The sequence below is a fragment of the Nomascus leucogenys genome, chromosome 9, assembly GCF_006542625.1.
Source record: "Nomascus leucogenys isolate Asia chromosome 9, Asia_NLE_v1, whole genome shotgun sequence".
Classification (NCBI taxonomy): domain Eukaryota; kingdom Metazoa; phylum Chordata; class Mammalia; order Primates; family Hylobatidae; genus Nomascus; species Nomascus leucogenys.
In genome coordinates, this window is record NC_044389.1 from 87,448,587 (window position 1) to 87,470,801 (window position 22,215).

At 35.3% G+C, this 22,215-nt stretch overlaps 1 protein-coding gene and 1 long non-coding RNA gene across 2 annotated transcripts in view; one reads left to right on the forward strand and one right to left on the reverse strand.

The window, feature by feature from the left end:
* Positions 1–22,215, forward strand: part of TET2 (tet methylcytosine dioxygenase 2) — a 131,105-nt gene that overhangs the window by 15,314 nt on the left and 93,576 nt on the right. The window lies entirely within an intron of this gene.
* The window catches only part of LOC105738253, a 191,895-nt gene continuing 179,359 nt past the window's right edge, over positions 9,680–22,215 (reverse strand). The window contains exons 3-6 of the long non-coding RNA XR_001114027.1: positions 16,304–16,385; positions 10,760–10,923; positions 9,926–10,070; positions 9,680–9,726 (exon numbers count right to left, since the gene is read on the reverse strand). This is a non-coding gene — a long non-coding RNA (uncharacterized LOC105738253). The remainder of the gene's footprint in view (positions 9,727–9,925; positions 10,071–10,759; positions 10,924–16,303; positions 16,386–22,215) is intronic.

Here is a 22,215-nt window from a genome sequence, read left to right on the forward strand (position 1 = left end):
GTGGTATGTGTGTGTTTTGAACTTTTCATGTTTAAGCTGAATCCTCTTTGGTAGAAATGGTTAAATATACTATAGTAAAAGTCTCTGTCTATAAATATAAAATGAAAAAATACTGATGTCTTGCATTTTCCCTAATATATTGAAGGTGCACAAAATCCTTGGGGTCTTTTGTATAAACTACTTTTATATGGTTCCTGTAGAAGACAGCTGAGGCACCAAACACACACACACAACAAACAGCTTGCTTGGTGATGATAACATTCCTGCGAGGGAGTTCTCTCTTGCGTAGGAGTCCCAGGTTACCCTAATGCCTTCCCACATGGTCAAACACATGGAGCTTTCATATTTACACACAGCTCCAGAATTCTGAAGCCTACAGTTGTTTAACAGTGGGGTACAGGGAAAAAGAGTGGTGTCTATCTTACTGTTTAATGACCTGGATCATGAATATTGATACAGAATGAGAAAGCACTGGCCTGACTGAAGGGGAAACATGGTAGATACCTAAAGGAGGCTTTTCCCTGCCCCACATTGTTTATTTTAAACTATCATTACCACCTGAAAGGAGCTTTTCACTTTGAACTTAAAATAGTAGTTTTTAACCCTGACAAGCAAGTAGGCACTTTAGTATTCAAGAACTGAAGGTGACAAGCCCTGAGGAGTGTTACTCTCTTTCATAACCAAGCTGACTCAAACTCTTTTAGAAGCTAGTATAGTAACTTAACCATCTCTAATAATGTTGCTGCACGCCTTCATAGAAACAGTTGGAGCAAGAGCTGCATTTTCATGTTTTTAAGTGTTTATCTATTATTTACATTTCATTTTTGAAAACATACCATTCCTATTACATATAGAAATACTTTCCAAAATCTCTGTTTGTATAGAACTATTTTGCTTAACATTAGGATTCTATTGAAGAGCCTGTATCTGCAATAATATGGGGAGAAAATCCCCTTTTGTGTGATAGATTAATGATAAAGAGAAAGAAAAGGTGAGAAGTAATTTTGGAAAATATGCAATGATGAACTAGTGGTATTTATTGAACTAAACACCAGCAGCTGTGCTTAGCATGGATAATTGCCTAAAAGGATGAGAAAAAAAAATGTAAAAATCAGGAGACTATGAATTTTTCAGTGAAGAATAAATTTTCTATCACAAATTATGAACATTTTAAATATGTATTTTAAACTTTTTCCTACTTGTAACAAATTATCAGACTTTTAAATCTACCTTTTTTGAGCTTTTCATCTTTTTCCCTGAATTATAGATTTAATTCTGTGTATGTATGTGTGTTTGAATATATATATATATATATATATATATATATATATATTTTTTTTTTTTTTTTTTTTTTTTTTTTTGAGACGGAGTCTTTCTCTGTCCCCTACGCTGGAGTGCAGTGGCGTGATCTCGGCTCACCGCAACCTCCACCTCCTGGGTTCACGCCATTCTCCTGCCTTAGCCTCCCAAGTAGCTGGGACTACAGGCGCCCGCCAACACGCCCGGCTAATTTTTTGTATTTTTAGTAGAGACGAGGTTTCACCGTTTTAGCCAGGATGGTCTCGATCTCCTGACCTTGTGATCCGCCCGCCTCGGCCTCCCAAAGTGCTGGGATTACAGGCTTGAGCCACCGTGCCCGGCCATATTTTTATACTTTAGATCTAGATTTGTAAACTAGAGCTGTTTCTAACTGCTTATAAGACATTGCCACCTGGATTGCCACCACCTTCACTCCAGTATTTCAATAAACAATTCATCAAAAACGTAGTTTATTTTCAAACAGAATCATGGATTGTTACAAGCTGAAAGGACTTTAGAGATCCCATTCCTTGCATTTACAGATGAGAAAATGGAGGCATGGGAAAGTAAAGTCAGTTGCCTCAAATAGCATAACAAGCTATGTATATTTCTAATAATAGCTACTATTGATTAAGTTCTTATGTTGGGTTAAGTACCATACTAAGCACTTTCCAGAGATTATCTAATTCTTACATCATCTATATTTTTGTTGGTGCTATTACTCTCCCCACTTTACTAAGGAAGAAACCAAGACATGGGGTTAAATAACTTCTCTATAAATTTTGAATTATCTTTGGCATCATCTCCCTATTTGCAAATCTCCATTGTCTTTTTGTTTGTAATCAATGTAAATAAACTTTTAAACAGTTGGATCCCAACAAGCAGTCTGGTGTTTGGAGCTCGAAAGGTTCAAGAGTGTGTGTGTGTGTGTGTGTGTGTGTGTGTGTATGTGTGTGTCAGCTTTATTGAGATATAATTGACAAGTAAACAGTCGACAAAATGTACGTATTTAAGGGATACAGTGTGATGTTTTAATATACATATACATTGTGAAGTGATTATTACTATCAAGCTAATTCACATCTCCATCACCTCTCAGTCATTTTATGTGTTTATGGTGAGAACACTTAAGAGCTACTCAAATGTAGTCAAGGATACCGTACAGTACTAACTGTAGTCACCATGCTGTACATTATATCTCCAGAATGTATTAAATATTCATCTGGCGTAACTGAAACTATGTACCCTTTGACAAACCTGTTTCCCCTACTACCCAGCGCATGGCATGCCATGTTACTCTCTGCTTTCGTGAGTTCGACTTCTTTAGATTCCAGATATAAGTGAGATCATGCAGTAGGAAGATCTAGTTTAGAATCCTGACTTTCCTTTTTATTAGCTGTGTATGTCATATTCAGGTTGCCTTAGCATTTGTGAATCTGCTTCTCTACCTGTAAAATGAGAACAACTAATAATTCTTATCTCATGGATTACTGAGAGGATCAGATGAAGTAACATAAATAAAACATCCAGCATGTTACTTGGCAAAATTGTAGTGATTGAATAAATATTTGTTTGTTCTTCAAGCATGTGTTGAGCATCTATGTATCAAGCAAGAAGACAGCCATCATCTTTACCCTTCTGGAATATACAGGCTCATAGGAAATAATCAATACTTTGATCTTTTTTTTAAAGCATAATGAGATGAAAATTATAGGACTCATAGACTGGTGAGTTGAGGAATTTCCCAGGATGCTTCCAGCCTCTGCTCAAAAGGTGTGAGTTCCCAGTTGCCTGAATAGGTGCTAGAGTTGGCATAGCTTTCTCAGTATTGAGACCTGACAGGGAGATTGCACAAGTGTAACAGCACAGCCTCTGAAGATTGGCTCAAGGGGGAAGAGATGAAGGATTACTTCCAACCCTTTTATTGTTTCAATCAAGATATAAATTATGAGCTCATAGTACCATCCTTTCACGATCATCCTTTATTGTCTTTATTACATACAATGAAAAGATACAAGTTTGTCTATAGAAATATTAAATGATAGCAGGCATGATTTAAAAAGTACTAAGGACTATAGATATTACTGTTTTTCCTCTATTTTATATCATATTTTTAGGAAGAAGAGACAACATTTTGGCATACCTTGCTTAAAGATAAATGATAGCTGGGTGTGTTGGCTTAGACCTGTAATTCCAGCACTTTGGGAGGCCAAGGCGGGCAGATCACCTGAGGTCAGGAGTTTGAAACCAACCTGGCCAAGATAGAGAAACCCTGTCTCTACCAAAAAATACAAAAATTAGCCAGGCGTGGTGGTAGGCACCTGTAATCCCAGCCAGTCAGGAGACTGAGGCACGAGAATTGCTTGAACCCAGGAGGCAGAGGTTGCAGTGAGCTGAGATCGTGCCATTGCACTCTAGCCTGGGTGACAGAGGGAGACTTTGTCTCCCAAAACAAACAAACAAACAAAAAACATAATTGTCTTGGTGTGCTAATCAGGAGCTTCCTGTGAGAATGGAAATTCCTTACATGGCAGTGTCATGAAATTTTAGGCCCATGTGAAAGATGTTTTTGAGTGTCTCTTAAAATAGTTAACGATTTAAAAATACATTATTTATGTGTCAGAAACTGCTTTCATTGAGATTGAAGTTTCTTTGAGAACTAGGATCACATCTTGTATATCTATTGAATTTTCCACAATAATTATCATGCAAGCAAATGAATAGCAGACCCTCAATAACACCTACTGGTTATTGCCATGTATAAGTTGGGATACTCTTGAGTACCTTTCTAAGTCTGCATTTAGGGAAATACAGAACACAAAATGAAATGTTTGATTGTTTGCTTAATTTCCACAGTGACTTTTGAAAATATATAGGAGCATGGTAACCAAACTATTTTAAATACTACAATCATAAGTATGCCTTTATTATTATTACCCACAATAATGCATTGCTTTAAAAAATTATTTATCAGTGTCAGACCATACCTTTCTGAATCTCCACTATGTAAGATGTGAAAGTTAATATTCTTCAATTCCAGCTACTTTTCTTTTCCTGCCTTCTGTCAACTCCTGTATTCCATATCATTACTTCCTATTGCTAAATTTATAATACTTATATTCTGGTTTGCATCTATAGTTAATTCTCTTGTGCTTCATTTCTCAGTGCTAATTGAAAAAGAAAACACATCATTTACAATGTCATGATTGTAATAAATAAAATTCACTGTAACACCAAGCAGTATGGTTGAAAATGTAGAAAAGGAAAAAGTGATCCTGTGACACTAAAACTTAGCTTGTTCTAAGGATGCTACTTTAAGCATTAGGGTAAAATGGATTCCCTTTTGCTAAATTCTTTCAGTTCCTCAAAATTATGCCACATTTTTGTTTCTTTCACATTTGGACTTAGATTTTTCTGTAAGCATTCAATTTTTCTTGAAAATTTTAATTGCATTTTTTATTCTTGTTGACAGAAGAAACATTTACATCATATCACAATTTTTTTTCAGATTTCTTAATTATACCATTTGATGAATGAAATACACTTTCTTCTTGAAGTCTGATTTTTCTGTTCTAATTTAGAGTTTCTTCTCATTTTTCTCCTGGCTATGTCTATTATTGCTTTAGTCTCATGTCTTTGTATTTGATTATTATTTTTCTTTTTACTACTGTTTTTCTTCTTACAGAAAAAAAGAAAAAAAAACGGGTTTTTACAAATATTGTGCTGAGTCGTTACATGTCCAAAATGCCTTATATTTTTCCTCATAGTACATTCATAAATTATTGTGATTAGAACCATAAATTCAAAGTAATTTTCTCTCAGAGCTTGGGAAACATTGGTACATTGTTACCTTTCATCTAGTATTGCTTATGAGATAGATATCTGATGCCATTCTGATTCTGTCTTTTTTAGATAACTTTTTTCCCTATTCATATGTTTATTAGGATCTTTATCTTTTCACTTCTGAAATTCCTCCAGATATGGCTCTGTTAAAATGTATTCTTCTCAGCACTTGATGATTCTGTACAATCTGGAAACAACTGCCTTTATTTAGCTTAAGGTACTTTTCTTCCATTGTACCTTTGATTATTTCTTCCTTCTTTTTTTCACCCTATCTTTATGAAACTCATGTTAATGGTGCATTAGAACTTGTGAACTGATTTTTCTTATTTATTAAATTCCATCATATATTTTTCATCTGTTTATCTCTGTATGTTTTATTTTCTCAACTTTTGATATTTTTGTTAATTGAAATTTAATTTCCAAAAAGTCCATTTTCTATTCTCTGATTGATTCTTTTTAATGATAGCCTATTTCGTGGCTCAAATCATATAAAATGTATTAAATTTTGTGGGAAAATTAGGCAAACAAAGAAGATTAAATTTTACCTAACTATATCTAAAAACAATACAACTACACTTAAGAAAAGTGTGTATATGTGTACACATATGCTACATATACATGTAATATATGTACATGTATATGTGTGTATGTATATACACATGTAGTGTATCTATATACATGTATATGTACAAAGAAAAAATATGTATATAATAGTTTCACTGTACTTTATTTGGCCCCCTTTTAAAAATAACAGTGCTAGAGTTCATGACTAATTTTCAGAACTTGGTGTGTATGGTTGTTTATTAAGCCCTCAATAATAATGCTTTAGTATTACAGTGCCCAAGCATAGTCAGTGACTGTGCTAATAGTCCTAGCAGTAGCGCTTCATCCTGTACAGATCTAAGGTGTAACTATTTTCATTTCTGGGCCCTTGGAGATTCTTTGCTCGTCTTCATATCTTTTACCTATCTTGCTATCCAATAACAGGTAACAGAAAAGGAGATAAAATTTAAATGTCATCATTTTGCACTGCTTAACAGTCTTTAAAAATAAATGTGAAACCCACAAGGACATAATCTTGCCTAGCTTTAAGGAATGAAAGAAACACTAGAAACAACAGAGAGAAAAGGAATAACCGATCCTCCAACATGTTCTGTGGACTCTACCTGTAAAGTATATTCAGGATCTGACTACTTCACACCATTTCACCAATTTCCATCTCCATTCAAACCACCTTCATGTGTTACTTTGAAAAGTGCAGTTTCCCTGTCATGGGTTTCTCTGTTTCTAGCTTTGCTCCCCCTTCTTACCTCACTGTGGGTTTTTACCCAAACAAAAATTCAAGTGATCATTTAAAAATTAAGTCAGGTCATGCCTCTCCTCTGCTTAAAACCATTAATGGGTCTCTGTTTCACTCAGAATATAAGCCAAAGCCCTTTTCATGACCCACCAGTCCTCAAGTGAATTGGCTGCTATTTGTGTTTCTGATTCCATTTCTTGCCACTATTCTCCCTCATTCTATTCTAATTTCCTTGGTTTTCTTGCTGTCCTGGCAACAAGAAGAGCATCCTTTTTCCTCCAGGCCTTTGCACTTGCTGTTCCCTCTTCCTGGAGCACCCTTCCTTCAGAGAGCCACAGGTATTGTTTCTATCTTTGCTTCTAATCTCTCCTTGAGTGTTACTTTTTTAGAGATAAATTACCTAACCATTCTATCTAACAGAACTATCACTCTTGACCTTGCTTTACTTTCTCTCTTTCTTTTAAATTTTATTTTTTTTATTTCCATAGATTATTGGGGAACAGGTGGTATTTAGTTACATGGGTAAGTTCTTTAGCGGTGATTTGTGACATCTTGGTGCACCTATCACCCCAGCAATATACACTTCACCCTATTTGTAGTCTTTTATTCCTCACCCCCTTCCCACCCTTTTCCCCTGAGTCCCCAGAGTCCATTGTGTCATTCTTATGCCTTTGCATCCTCATAGCGTAGCTCCCACTTATGAGTGAGAACATATGATGTTTGGTTTTCCATTCCTGAGTTACTTCACTTAGAATAATAGTCTCCAGTCTTATCCAGGTCGCTGCAAATGCCATTAAATCATTCCTTTTTATGGCTGAGTAGTATTCCATCATATAAATATACCACAGTTTCTTTATCTACTCACCGATTGACAAGCATTTGGGTTGGTTCCACATTTTTGCAATTGCAAATTGTGCTGCTATAAATGTGTGTGCAAGTATCGTTTTCATATAATGACTTTTTTCCTCTGGGTAGATACCCAGTAGTGGGATTGCTGGATCAAATGGTAGTTGTACTTTTAGTTATTTAAGGAATCTCCACACCGTTTTCCATAGTGGCTGTACTAGTTTACATTCCCACCAGCAGTGTAGAAGTGTTCTCTGTTCACCATATCCACACCAACATCTACTATTTTTTGATTTTTTTTATTGCCATTCTTGCAGGAGTAAAGTATTGCATTGTGGTTTTGATTTGCATTTCCCTGATCATTAGTGATATTGAACATTTTTTTCATATGTTTGTTGGTCATTTGTATATCTTCTTTTTAAAATTGTCTTTTCATGTCCTTAGCCCACTTTTTGATAGGATCGTTTGTTTTTTTCCTTGCTAATTTGTTGGAGTTCCTTGCTGATTCTAAGTATTAGTCCTTTGCTGGATGTATAGATTGTGAAGATTTTCTCTCACTCTGTGGGTTGTCTGTTTACTCTGCTGACTGTTCCTATTGCTGTGCAGAGGCTCTTTTGTTTAATTAAGTCTCACCTATTTATCTTTGTTTTTGTTGCATTTGCTTTTGGGTTCTTGGTCATGAAGTCTTTGCCTAAGCCAATGTCTAGAAGGGTTTTTCTGATGTTATCTTCTAGAATTTTTATAGTTTCAGATTGTAGACTTAAGTTTTTGATCCATCTTGAGTTGATTTTTATATGAGGTGAGAGATGAGGATTTAGTTCCATTCTTCTATATGTGGCTTACCAGCTATCCCAGCACCATTTGTTGAATAGGGTGTCCTTTCCCTACTAATTTATGTTTTTGTTTGCTTTGTCAAAGGTCAGTTGGCTGTAAGTATGTGGGTTTCTTTCTTGGTTCTCTATCCGTTCCATTGGTCTCTGTACCTATTTTTATACCAGTACCATGCTGTTTTGGTGTCTATGTCTAGTATAAAGTCAGGTACTGTGATTCCGCCCAATTTGTTCTTTGTGCTTAGTATTGCTTTGGCTCTGTGGGTTCTTTTTTGTTTTCATATAAATTTTAGAATTGTTTTTCCTAATTCTATGAAGAATGATGGTGGTATTTTGATGGGAATTGCGTAGTTTATCAACCCTTGGCAAAGTGTTTCTGCTTTTCTTAAAAAATTTTTATTGTCTGCTTTCCCCAGTAGATGTGAGTTCTATGAGATGAGGAACATTGTTTGGGCCACTGACATGTAGCGTCAGCATACCAAACAGTGGCTAGCACATGGTGAGCACTCAATAAATATTTGGTGAAAGTTGCAGTGAATGAAAATGGTTTCTAAAATGGCAATGACTATAGTCCCAGCTACTCTGAAGGCTGAGGCAGGAAGATTGCCTGAGTCTCAAAAGTTTGGGGCTGTAGTGCACTATGATTGTGCCTGTGAATAGCTACTGCACTGTAGCCTGGTCAACACAGTGAGAACCCATCTCTTTAAAAAAATGGCAATGAAATAATCTTATTTTTACTGCTTTTCTCTTTAAGGCTGCCAGTGTTGTCTTTTCTCTGCTGATTTATCCTCATTGGAAATTGAAGATAGATAAAATATCCATTGATTATTTATAGGTGAAATTAGGCTTTTGGATTCATGAGGAATAGCTGAGACAATCTTCTAGGAGCTTCTGGAGCAAAGGAAACATTGGTCACTAAAATTCCATTTATATTGGCAACTGTACTCTTTTCTGATGCTAGTGTTTCAATTACATTGTGCATTTAAAAGGCTGTTGTGGCTACCTCAAAATATAAACATGATGTGTGACACTACTTGTTAGTTTTGAACAACTGATTTATAAATAGACTTAGGGTGCTCAAGCCTCCTGCAAGATGAGCACTGCCTGTGTTCTTCCTTCTGCTTCCTTTATTTCAGTTGTGTGTCTACCAACTTCCTCCTTCTTCTACACTAGGAGAAGTTGCACTGTTTCCAGTATATTTGACATCTGCTATAATGATGAGAAAATATCTTTTCTGGATTTGAAATACCTTCTTCATTCATTTTTTTTTTTAATGGCGGAAATAAATTCATAGTGTTTTGAGTGCAGTTTTCTTCCTGCTGTTATTGCTGGCTCAAAATCCAGGAGAATTTCAGTGTTATTTCTGAGCTCCGTGGTGGGAGTTCCATTTCTGTTTTATTCAAAGTGTTATCTCCAGTGTCTAGCACAGTGCCTGGCACATTATAAGCCTATAATGTTTATCTAGTGGATGTAGACCAATACTATTAAAGAATTCTCATTGCAAAGATTTAGTGGCATGAAAAAATGATAATGATTAATGCTCTACTCCATGCTAAGGAAATGAAGTGCAAATTGTTCTTTATTTTTCTTCCAAGTATAGAGAACTTTCTGAAATTAAAGAGGCATTGATTAATAAGTTTTAATATGTTATTGATCATAATAATATGTAATCATATAACCAAATAAGATAACACAAGCCAATAGTTCCTTATTCATCTTTTGTTCTTTAAAAAATGACAGGAAGATTAGAATAAGAGAAAAAATTAGAGGTCAAAACTGTTTTCTTCAAACCAGTAGTGTAACTTACTGAGATATCTTCTGTAATCCTTAAATTCTGTATTGGTGCTACCAAGATGCAACTCTTGAGCTACACCTGCCTCTTGATAAAGGAAGCTGGTCCCTGCTGCGAGTGTAATGTTTTCTCATTTACAGTGGAATGTACAATATAGTACCTGGGATGGTGAAGAAGGTGAAGCAACATCTTTAAAATAGCTGTGGGTAAACCTACAGAAACAGACTATTCTCTTTCTTCCAGATTGCATTATTCATTTTCATATGCCTGCCTTTATCTGCTTTGGAAGCCTATTTCCTAATCTTCCAAGACTTATCATCACCTTCATATGTCCATAGCATGCATTTCTCAGACAGGTAAGATAGAATTGGTATATATTTGGTATGGCAAAAATTTATGGTTGTCTTTAGATTATATCCTTGGTTTTCCATGTGTTACTGGGGAGAAAGCCTACTGTTTCTTCATCTATAAAATGAAAGACCTGGGCAAGATAACATTTTGTGAAATTTCACTGAACTTTGAGCTCAGCAAAGTAGGGGTGTGTGTGTGTGTGTGTGTATGTCTATTTACAATGCATCACAGACCTTAAATAAATACAGTTGACCCTTGAATAACATGGAGGTTAAGAGCACCAACCCCCTGCACTGTCAAAAATTCACATGTAATTTTTGACTCCCCAAAAACTTAACTACTAATAGCCTGCTGTTGACTGGAAGCCCTGCTGATAACACACACAGTTGACTAACACATATTTTCTATGATATGTATTGTGTACTATATTCTTACAATAAACTAAGCTAGAGAAAAGAAACTGTTAAGAAAATCATAAGGTAAAGAAAATATATTTACTATTTATTAAATGGAAGTAGATCATCATAAAGATCTTCATCCTTTGTTGTCCTCACCTTGAGTATGCTGAGGAAGAGGAGGAAAAGGATGGGTTGGTCTTGCTGTTCCAGGGGTGGCAGAAGTGGAAGAAAATTCACATATAAGCAGATCCATGCAGTTCAAACCTGTACTGTTTAAGGTCAGCGGTATTTGTTACGTTGCATTTTGTAAGTGACCTTGTTACTTTTTTTCAATGAAAAAAATAGTGTTCCATTCAAATGCCTGTATGTTTATGAGAAACATTTCAGAACTATGAAAGTTGAATTCCAAGTTTCCTGCAGATTGTTTGTATACTTTCTGTAATGTTTGTCATATAATGAGAATACTAATGGTCTTACGACTTGAAACTGATTAACTGATTAACTCTTTAAGCAACTTAAAAAGAAAATCTTTCAGTGAGGAAAGAGTATTCATCAGAAGTATTCTAGTAGACGACATATTTTTGGTAATGAAATTGATATGGGCAATTAACAGCTTTTTCCAAGTTGGCTATGCTGCTACTCTCTTATTATACAATGATACTATTTTTCAGAGCAGAAAGCAAATTAGTTTTATTTTTATAATCTAAATTTTAAATATCCCTTTAGAGAATAGAAAATATGAAAAAGTGTCTGCTTCTCAGACCTCTCAACAATATAAATTTTCTTCTTAAGAGGAAATTTATTCTTGCATGCCAACACAAAGGATAAAAAGTTTACCTATCCTTAGTTTCTAAGAGGAAAATGTGCATAAAATTTCCATCTGCTGTGTGCCAGTTACCAAAACGATAAGTTCCAACTCAATCTTGGTTGGGTGTGGTGGCTCACGCCTGTGATTCCAGCACTTTGGGAGGCCGAGGTGGGCGGATCACGAGCTCAGGAGTTTGAGACCAGCCTGGCCAATATGGTGAAACCCCATCTCTACTAAAAATACAAAAAAAAAAAAAAAAACACTAGCCAGGCATGGTGGTGTGCGCCTGTAGTGCCAGCTACTTGGGAGGCTGAGGCAGGAGAATCAATTGAACCCAGGAGGTGGAGGTTGCAGTGAGTTGAGAATGCACCACTGCACTCCAGCCTGGGCAAAAGAGGGAGATTCTCTCTCAAACAAACAAAAAAGACTCAATCTTACTAAAAAATTGCAGATAAGAATGAGTCATTTTAGTCAATAAAGGAAATAAAGAAATTCTAGTTTTGCCGGGCACGGTGGCTCACGCTTGTAATCCCAGCACTTTGGGAGGCCAAGGCGGGCGGATCGCAAGGTCAGGAGATCGAGACCACAGTGAAACCCCGTCTCTACTAAAAAATACAAAGAAATTAGCCGGGCGTGGTGGCGGGCGCCTGTAGTCCCAGCTACTTGGAGAGGCTGAGGCAGGAGAATGGCGTGAACCCAGGAGGCAGAGCTTGCAGTGAGCCGAGATTGTGCCACTGCACTCCCGCCTGGGCGACAGAGCAAGACTCCGTCTCAAAAAAAAAAAAAAAAAAAAAGAAATTCTAGTTTCGAAAATGACATGATTTGCTACAAGAATGCAAAGGTGATGACATGAGGAAAAAAGGGGTTTGCCGATTTGTTTTCTCTACTACTCAGCAAATGCAGGCCAGGAACCCATTTATTCAAATATTTATTACATGGTAAATTAAAACATTTATAAAATTAGGCTCATATTCTTAGAATTCCTGTTAACAAAGTAACATATAAACAAGATTATAATCTAATGGAGATTAATATTGGTTGAGAAAAATCTTGAGACTTCCTCAAGACTTCAATTTAATAAAATACTGACTTAGGTAGTTATATGTGAGGAAATATATATTTTACCCATGCATGCAAAAATGGTGTATATATTTCTTAAAAGAGTAGGTAGCAATGACTTCAAAGGACCATAGTGGTCCCTATCAACGTATATATTAACAAAACAATTAGAAACATGAACTTAGTATGCTAATTATATTTCTACCCAAAGCCTCAATTTGTTCTATAGCCATACTGTTCATATATAAATAAAATTTTAGGGGTATCAGACAGAGTTAGAAAAGAGCAAATACATGTATGAATTTGATAAGCCTATCCCTTATTTGGTAGCTCTTAAAAGATATTTTATCACTGCATTCTTCTAAAGAAATGTATTTGTACATTGCAAAGCAACCCTTTTTGAGAAGTAGACTATGATCACAGATTTTCTTGCCACTAGTATTTCCTAAGATTTATTTGGAATAGAAGATCGATATTTTTGTGGGATGACGTATGGTTAAAAAGTAAAAAACAAAACAAAACAAAAAACTCTTTAAAAAAAATACTGAGACTTTGGTTTTCAGCCTGGCATGTAAGGACCTTAGAAGCCACCACTCCACCCTAACAACAAGTAAAAAGCTGAATAAATTGGAAAATTAACGACTCTTCTTAGACATGTCAGAAAAATGAGATTATAAGGCAAACCACTGCATCAAATATTAGAGAAGCAGACAGGTAGATAGAAAGAATCACAACTTAGTGGGGCAAAAACCTACAAGGAAAATTTTTATGGGAACCGGTGCCAGGTAGGAAAATATGAAATGTAATTGAAAAATTGCTTAGTGTGGGCAATTGTTCAGTGTGGGCAAGTCTGAGGGTTAAAAACTCCAGGAAGACTCACTTATGGAAGGGCCTGTACTTTTGTGAGTTTAACCTCCAGGAATGTTCACAGTGAATACTGGAGAAAATTCCCTAAGGGGAGAAGAAAAGGAACCATCTTGAAATATGTCAGAGCATTTTGTTGGACTCAAGCCTGCCCTCAGGTGAAACTATTTTACCAGAGCCTAAACTTTTGGGATTTTATAAGAGCGTAACCTCCCAAAGGGAAGGGAAATACCTAAGTTCAGCCCCCTTTTAGCGTTCCACGTAGGGAAAGGAAAATATATACCTCTAGACAACTCAAACCATCCTGTCCACGTTAGGGAGCCTAGGGGAACTGAGAAAACTGGTGAAGTTCATAGTCCATGGGTACAGTCTCACCAAAGAGGGAGACCAAATCATAAGGCTACAGAATGCTTCTCTTTCCCACACATTTTACTATCTTATTACTAAAAGCCTATTTGCAGCAGTTTCTTTTACTGAGTATATCATGTCTGTCATTCAACCAAAAAATTATAAAGCATGCTAAAAGGCAGGAAATGCAGTTTGAAGACACTGAATAAGCATCAGAAAGCAGAGTCAAATATGTCAGTGACATTGGAATTATCAGACCAGAAACTTTATAAAAAACTATGGTTAATATGGTGAGGGATTAAAAAAATGACATAAAAGAACAGTTGAATAATGTAAATATAGAGATGGAAATTTTAGGAAAGAACCAAAGAGAAATGCCCAGTATCAAGCATAATGTACAGAAATGATTAAAAATGCCTTTGATAGGCTCATAAGTAGATTGAACATAGCTGAGGAAAAAATCTTTGAAGTTCAAGATATGATAATAGGAACTAAAATGCAAAGAGAAAAAAGACTGTGAAAAAAACAGAAGAGAATATTCAAGACTGCAGGAGACCTACAAAAGGTATAATGTACATGTAATGGGCATACTAGAAAAAGAAAGGATTAGATGCAATATTTGAAGCAATAGTGTGTGAAAATCTCCCCCAATTAATGTCAGACACCGAACTACTTCTCCAGAAAGCTCAGAGAACACCAAGCAGGATAAATGTCCCAAAACTACTCATGGGCATATTATATTCAAACTTCAGAAAATCAAAGATTAGAAAAAATTGAAAGAATCCAGAAGGAAAAAACACCTATAGAGGAGCAAAAATAAGAATTTTATCTGACGTATCCTCATAAACCATGCAAATAAGAGAGTAGAGTGAGACATTTAAGATGTTGAAAGAAAAATCCAGCAGTGTACAATTCTGGACCTTGCAAAATTATCCTTCAGAAGTTAAGAAATAAAGACTGTCTTAAAGAAACAAAAATTTCAGGAATTTGTTGCCAGTGGACCACTCTTGCAAAAAATGTTTAAAGTTCTTTAGAGAGAGATAAAATGATATAGGTTAGAAACTCAGATCCACATATGGAAAATAAAATTAGGGATATAGTAGTATTTCCCAACTTGGTAAAGAAAATACACAAAAAACCTATAGCTTACATCATACTTAATTTTTAGAAACTCAAAGCTTTCCTGCTAAGATCAAGAACAAGACAAAGGTGTCTCCTCTTACCACTTTGTTTCCTACTGGAAGTGCTACCTAATGCAATAAGACAAAGGAAAGAACATGAAAAGCATACAGATTCCAGAGGAAGAAATCAAACTGTCTTTGTTCACAGATGACAGTTGTTTATATAGAACATCCAAAGGATCAGAAAAAAAAAAAAAACTGGAACTAATAAGTGATTATTGTAAGGTTACAGAATACAAACTTAATATAAAGAAAGCCAATCACTTTCCTATATACCAGCAATAAACAAGTGTAATTTGAATTAGAAACACATTACCATTTACATTAGCACCCCAAGAAATGAAATACTTTTGTATAAATCTAACAGAATATATACATGATCTATATGAAGAGAACTACAAAAGTGTAATGAAAAATACCAGTGAACTAAATAATGAAGAGATGTTACATGGTCATGGATAGGAAGGCTCAATATTGTCAAGATGTCAGTTCTTCCCAACTTGATCTATAGATTCAGTGCAATACCATTAAAAAACACAGCACGATATTTTATGGATATCAACAAAAGGATTCTAAAGTTTATATGGAGAGGCAAAAGAGCAGAATAGCCAACTCAGTATTTGAGGAGAACAACAAAGTCAGAGGACTGACACTACCTGGCTTTAAAGCTTACTATAAAGCTCAGATAATCAATGTAGTGGGTACTGGTGAAAGAATATTCAAATATTCAAATAAAGAGCCCAAACAAGCCCATCTAAATATAATCAAATGATCTTTGAGAAGGGAGAAAAGGCAATACAATGGAGCAAAGATGGTCTTTTCAACAAATAATGCTGGAAAAACTAGACATTAACATACAACAACAAAAGTTTTTAAATCCAAAATGAGTGTAAACACAGATCTTATACCCTTTGCAAAAATTAACTTGAATCATAGACCTAAATGTAAAATGCAGAACTATAAAACTCCCAGAAGATAACACAGGAAAAAACCTAGATGACTTTGGTATGGCAGTGACATTTTTTAGAAACAGCTCCAAAGGCATGATACATGAAGGAAATGATTGAGAAGCTGGACTTAACTAAAATTTAAAACTTCTGCTCTGTGAAAGACAATTTAAGAGTATGAGAAGACAAGCCATAGATGGAAAAATTATTTGCAAAAGATACTTCTCATAAAGGACTATTGTCCACAATATGCAAACAACTCTTGCAACTCAACAGTTTGAAAATGAACAACTCAACTTAAAAAATGGGCAAAAAACCTGAACAGACACCTCACCAAAGAAGATACACAAGTGTCAAGAAAGCATATGAAAAGATGTTAAACATCATAGTCATTAGGGTATTGGAAATTAAAACAACAATGAGATACCGCTACATACCTGTTAGAATGGCCGAAGTCAGAACACTCATGAAACCAAGTGCTGGTGAGAATGTGAAGCAACAGGGAACCTTCATTCATTGCTGGTAAGAATTTAAAATGATGTAGTCACTTTGGAAGACAATTTGGCAGTTTCTTACAAAATAAACATACTCTTACCATATGATTCAGCAATAGCACTCCTTGGTATGGACTTGAAAACTTATGTCCTGGCCGGGCACAGTAGCTCACGCCTGTAATTGCAGCACTTTGGGAGGCCAAGGCAGGTGGATCATTTGAGGTCAGGAGTTCAAGACCAGCCTGGCCACCATGGTGAAACCCCATCTCTACTAAAAATATAAAAAAGTAGCTGGGTGTGGCAGTGTGCACCTGTAATCTCAGCTACTAGGGAGGCTGAGGCAGGAGAATCACTTGAACTCAGGAGGTGGAGGTTGCAGGGAGCTGAGATCGTGCCACTGCACTCCAGCCTGAGTGACAGAGCAAAACTCCATCTCAGAAAAAAAGCAAAAACAAACAAACAAAACTTATGTCCACATAAAAACCTGCACACATTGTTTAACAGCTTTACATAGTTGTCAAAACTTGGGTGCAATCAAGATATCCTTTAATATGTGAGTGGATAAACTGTGGTACATCCAGATGTAAGAATATTATTCAGCACTAAGAAATGAGCTATCACATCATAAAAAGACATGGATGAAACTTAAATGCATATTATAAAGTGAAAGAAGCTAATCCGAAAAGGCTAAATACTGTATGATTCCAACTATATGACATTCCAGAAAAGCCAAAATTATGGAGACAGTAAAAAGAGCAATGTTTTCCAGGGTTTAGGAGGAGGGAGGAATGTATAGGCAAATTTTTAGAGCAGTGAAATGAATCTATATAATACTACAGTGGTGGATCCATGTCATTATACATTTGTCCAAACATGTAGAATGTAACCACCAATAGTGAACCCTAATGTAAACTATGGGCTTTGGGTATCAAAATGCGTCAATGTAGGTTTATCATTTGTAACAAATATACCACTCTGGTATGGGATGTTGATAATGGGGGAAGGTTGTGGGTCTGTGGGGACAGGGGTGTATGGGAACTTTGTACTGTTTTACTGTGAATCAATTTTACTGTAAAGTTTATTAATGTTAAAAAATTTAGGCAATCTGAAAAAATGTTAATAAAAAGAAAATAAACTAGTTGAATGTATCAGTTCATTTTCATACTGCTATAAAGTACTGCCTGAGACTGAGTAATTTATAAAGGAAAGAGATTTAATTGACTCACAGTTTAGCATGGCTGGGGAGGTCTCAGGAAACTTAACAGTCATGGCAGAAGCTGACTTCACAAGGTGGCAGGAAGGAGAAATGAATGCAGAAGCAACTACCAAACACTTATAAAACCATCAGATCTCATGAGAACTCACTCACTATGATGAGAACAGCATGGGGGAAACAGCCCCCATGATCCAATTACTTCCATCTGGTCTCTGCCTTGACACATGGGTATTATGGAGATTATGGGGATTATAATTCAAGATGAGATTTGAGTGGGGACGCAAAGCCTAACCATATCAGTGATAAAAGTATGTCTTTTCTTTTATGGGGTTTTATAGTGTTTCATTTCAAGTCGTCTTTTTGACCTCCATTTTCCAATTTGGGGTTAGGAAAAATAACATTGTCTCCTCCTTAATTGACCCACAACCTTGTTTGCAATGAAGAATCAACACAAATCTTTCATTAAAAGAAATAGGGGAGGTGATGGGGGATATCCATGAGTGTCCATGGGCATAATTCAGTTGCCTTCTTTCAATGCCAATGATACTGCAAAGGCTACGAGGCAAATTCATGTACCTACAGACAGACTCCATCCTTTTTCTCAAAGTATTCAAGATAAAAAATCTTGTTTGATTTTATGTGAGGATTTTTTTCACCATCTATCCTCAAAAAATGAAAAATATCCTCTTCATTTGGGAAATGAGTGCTTATAATAGAAAGTAATTTGTAGTCAGCTGTTACACTTAGATGATTTGTGTCACGTCTGACCTGCTTTCTGATAATGCATGACTTCATTCATGGCTCTCTAGGTGACCTGTGTACCCTGACCTGGCATAAACCTAGAGTATTAAGTCATTTCAGTGGCACATGTTGGAGGGAAGATTGACATCCCACTGGAAGACTATCTACAGTGAGATCCTCTAAAGCAGCTGCATTCCTAGTGAGGCATGATTAAGTTTATCCCACTATTAGGTTCTTGAGTATTACTTGTCATGCCCAAGAGGAAAGTTTTTCTAGCATGCAGAGTATCTGGTTTTTAATGGCTACTGAGCTGAAATAAAATGTGCCTACTAAGGGTTGTTCATTTGTCTGTCTCCCTTCTTTCACTGGTTTTTTTCTTGGAAGTTACAGTAGTTATGCCTTTCTGGTCAGCTGGCTGTTGACCTATCATAGAAATGACACTTTCACATCTTCAAGTGTAAAGGAATTAGATGTTCCAGCCTTCACTTAGTTTCTCATCCAAAATCAATGACAAGACTTTCAGTATTGATTTCTCATGGCCTATGAACCTGAGTCAACTTGGCATAAAGGACTTTTCAGATAAGCTTCTCTAAACGCAGAGTCAGTGGCTTCTTTTTGCCAAACTCCACTTTGCTCAGTGATAACATTAAAATGGTGATTTGATTCATTCCTAATCTAAAAATACTTCCTCATATTCCAAAATCTCTGTCATTAATCCATGGAGGAAAATACAAATTATTACATGCCTGTGCTTCTCAGCTGTTGTAGATAGATAAAATATATACAATTGTGTTCTATAATTATTGAGTTCTTTTAAGTTTTGTCTTTTTTTGTTTTACTAGGAAGCAAAATTATGTTCATTGCAGAGCTTATTTACTGCATTTAGAATCTCATGACACTTAAAAACCTTTCTAAAATGTAAATATTCTCCATGATCTCCATGGTCACAAACAGTATTTCAAGTTCTAATTGATACTGCCATTTTATCATTTTTTTTTTTCTTGGAGACAGTCTCACTCTGTTGCCCAGGCTGGGGTGCAGAAACACGATCTTGGCTCACTGCAATCTCCACCTCCTGAGTTCGAGCGATTCTCCTGCCTCAGCCTGCCGAGTAGCTGGAATTACAGGCACGTGCCACCACACCTGGCTAATTTTGTATTTTTAGTAGAGACAGGACGATGTTGGCCAGACTGGTCTCAAACTCCTGACCTCAGGTGATCCATCCACCGCAGCCTCTGAAAGTGCTGGAATTACAGGCGTCAGCCACTGCATCTGGCCCTTTTATCTTTCTTTTAACCCAAATCCTCAAATTTATCCCTCCATGTGAAGTTACCTTTCCTAATTATGTACTGTTCTAGTTTAATCTTCATTCCTTCTTTGCCTCTATAAAACCAAGTTTAAAAATAGTCTCTGATTGTATAAATCATCACTCTTATGCTCATTTATATTTCTATCTAGAATATTTTAAATCCTTTGTAACAAAGTTTCTACTATGCAGTCTCTCTTTCTCAGCTACCATCTATATACTCCTTGGCCATGTCTTTTGTTATTGTGTGTGTTTGTCTTTGTATGCATCTGTATGGTAGTGGTTTGTAAATTCTCCATTTAGTCACAATATGCTTTTTGAGGATTTTCCTTTTCCTGGGAATTTCTTGATGATTTTTATTTTGTCATGTGATGAAGAATGTATGTCAAAGCACCATTGCAGAAATAGTGCTTTTCTATTTACTTGCACTCTTCCATCTTAGAAGAGCTGGTGATAGACAGCCAACTCTTCTTTTATCTTGGTTTCTACAACACAGAGGTTGCTAAGCGACTTTAATCCCTTTTAACACAGGACAATCAACAACAACAAATTCCTGCTTTCTTTAGATTCAGATATTTCACTTAGAAAATCTAGCAAATAAAAAATGGTTTAAAACTTTTTTAAAATGTGTAATTCTGTACAGTCTCCTACATCTGTAACATTGCCCCAAATATTTTTTACTTATGCTGCTATTTCTTGAGCATTATGATATGCTTATTCATAGGCAATCAACTTGTAAGTAGCAATAGTGTAGCCCCTTCTAGGAAATTGAAGATGTGAAAATCCAGTTTAATGTGATAATGACAGTTACTTTGATGAAAAATACTATGTCACAATTTGTTATAAAAATACTCATTTGGATATCTGATTCACTTATATTACCCGCCAACCTTAAGTATGATTGAATTGATAGCTTTTTATACTAGTTTCTTTATTTAGGGAGAAGTGTATTTAAATTCTATTATCTTGGTTATTACTTGAAGGTTCAACCTCATACTTTCATTTTTATATAATTTTAATATTATGAAAATATTTTATGTAATTTTATGTATAATTTGAAGACATTTTTAAATATTGCATCTTTAAATTTTTATTTCTTTTATCAAATTTTCCCTATCATTTGTTCTCTGGCTACAACCAAAGTTAATAGTTACATTTTTTTCCAATGACAAATGGTAGATTTGCAAAGACTTGTAACAGTTGCTTAATACTTTTTTATCCCTTATTTAAGAATCATGCAAACAACCAGAGCTGATAGGCAGCAGGTGCACATGAGTGTGGCTGTGCTAATGGTTACTGAAAGATTTCCAAGGTAGCTAGTAATTCTGCTACCCTAAGCCACTATAGCTCCTTCCCCATTACTCCCTGGGTCTACCCACCATCCTGCAGCTAGAATAATAAATGGCATGTAGCTTCCTCTAGGATCCTCCTCCAGCACTATGTCCCATGCCTGGACATATGAGTTATTAAATACTTTGATTATCACTCCTGTGTGGCAAGGGAGACATCTGTTTGTTGTAACTTGATGTTTACTAAACTACTTTTAAGATTACCTTATGATAAAAGTAGACACTTGCAATTTTGCAGAATGCATAGTTTGTTTTTAACAAACCAGGTAAACATAACTGCAGAGTTTTCCTATGTTTTGAAATCTTTAAAAAAGTATTTTTTATTTGCCTTTCTATTAGAAATAGATTAGATAAAAATTTCCTTGTTTCAATTTTTAGAATGAAAATTACAGAATATTGTTACTGAAGGAATATTTTTTTAAAATAGTGACTGATCAAATGTCAGCAGTTTTATCCTATAGTGTAAAATTTTATTTTGTAGTTTGCCATCCCATTAAGCATTAGAATTTTTATAATTGATCCTTTGATGTTTATATTGATGATATTAATGTAATATCTTTAAACCTTAGCTCATATAGGTCATATGATTTAAAGCATCCTTAGATGAAGATATTTGGGCTATAAATAATTTATAACATAAGTGATTTAAAAATTCATTCTTTCCATCCATTTTCAAGAAATTATAAGGTAGGGTTCATGTATACCTAATACTTATCCCCCCAAAATAGGAAAAATAAAATCCTTTTAAAAATATCTGGGTTAATGTTATAGATTGGAAGCAGTTTTTAAAAAGCACTTAAAGTCTACCAGTTTATTGATCCTCAATCTGTGGCTGTTTTAAATGGATGCAATTAGCAGTTCAGTCTAAGAGAACCATGGTTGTAGACTCATTACTCCCAAGAAACCATTACATCATTTTGTAATATTAAATTACTAAATATAAGGAATAGAATATATATTGTAGAAATTGCTTTGGAATCAATAATAAGTATTGTGCCTATCAATTATAGTTATATATTACAATGTAAGGGATATCCTTTTATAAACTTAATATCACACAAGTAGACTTAGAATAATTCCATTAATATAATTTTGCTTGTGTTTTTATACCTATTCACTTCAATAACTTTTTCCTATATATATTTTTTATCTCAAATTCGATAGTATCTAAATCATGGAATAATAAAACCTTAAAGCTGGGTTGGAACAGAAATAATACAATTTAACATCTTATAGGCTCTCT